Consider the following 1,284-nt stretch of genomic DNA (forward strand, 5'->3'; position numbering starts at 1 on the left):
TCCCTTATTCTTATGTTTTATGACATGATGATCACTTTTCCCTTCTACAGCAACATCAAATTCTCACTCTAACATATACTTATGACTATTAGGTATTTTTACCGATTAAGCCCTTTTGCTCGTTTTCACTTAAAACCGAGTAGCACAAGTTGTCTAACATAATTTAAAACCTCATATTGTATCATAAAACACCAGAATACACAAATTTTACCTATGGGTATTTTTCCAAATATGAACCCTAGGTTGAATTATTGCTAGCATAAGCTAAATCAAGTTACCGGGACTCCAAAAACGTAAAGAACTTGAAAAACGGGGTTAGAACGGACTTACAATTGAGCTTGGGAAGCTTGAAAACCCTAGCCATGGATTATCCCTTGGTATACACGTCCATGGTGAAGAAGATGAGCAAAATTGGCTTTTAATTTTGTATTTTAATTCATTTTACCCCTGAATGACCAAAATACCCTTACTACTAAACTTTCCAAAAATTCCATCCATGTCCAATTTTTGTCCATAACTTAGAAATTGGTCAAATTTCTATTTAAGACCTCCTAATTAATATTTCAAATCAATTTCATACTAGAAACTTCTAGAATTCAAGTTTTGCAACTTCTTCAATTTAGTCCCTAACTTCGAATTAAGCACTTTATGCATAGAATTTCTTCACGAAATTTTCACACAATCATGCAATCATATCATAGACCTAAAAATAATCATAAAATAATTATTTATATCTCAGATTTTGTGGTCCTGAAACCTCTGTTCCAACTAGACCCAATTTTGGGCTATTACAACTCTCTCCCCCTTCAGAGATTTTCGTCCTCGAAAATCTTACCGGAGTGAGGTTTTCTCATAATTTCCAGCATTACTAACTAATTTTTTTCAAGACGATACTTTCAGAAACACTTTGTCATCAATTTGAATCCCAAGATAACTCAGTAAACTCTGATATTTCTCTAACTCTGTCCTTCACTTGTCAACCATTCTCAGACTCTGGTCATATCTATAATTATTTTATCACTGAAATCTTTGATTCCACACTTAGGAACATAGTCAACATGATTCTCATGAATTTTCGTTATATACACCTCATCGGTAAGGGGGTGAGGTCATACAGTCTCTAACTCGATTCTGACATATATCTATATGACACATTTTTTTCATTATCCACATATGTCATTATAATCATACTATCCACTTCAAACACGACCTACAGCACGGGTGTGTCCCAAGGTCACACGGGCGTGTCCCTCGGACCACACGGGTGTGTGAGCCCTACACATT

The sequence above is a fragment of the Gossypium arboreum genome, chromosome 9 (genome assembly GCF_025698485.1).
Source record: "Gossypium arboreum isolate Shixiya-1 chromosome 9, ASM2569848v2, whole genome shotgun sequence".
Taxonomy (NCBI): domain Eukaryota; kingdom Viridiplantae; phylum Streptophyta; class Magnoliopsida; order Malvales; family Malvaceae; genus Gossypium; species Gossypium arboreum.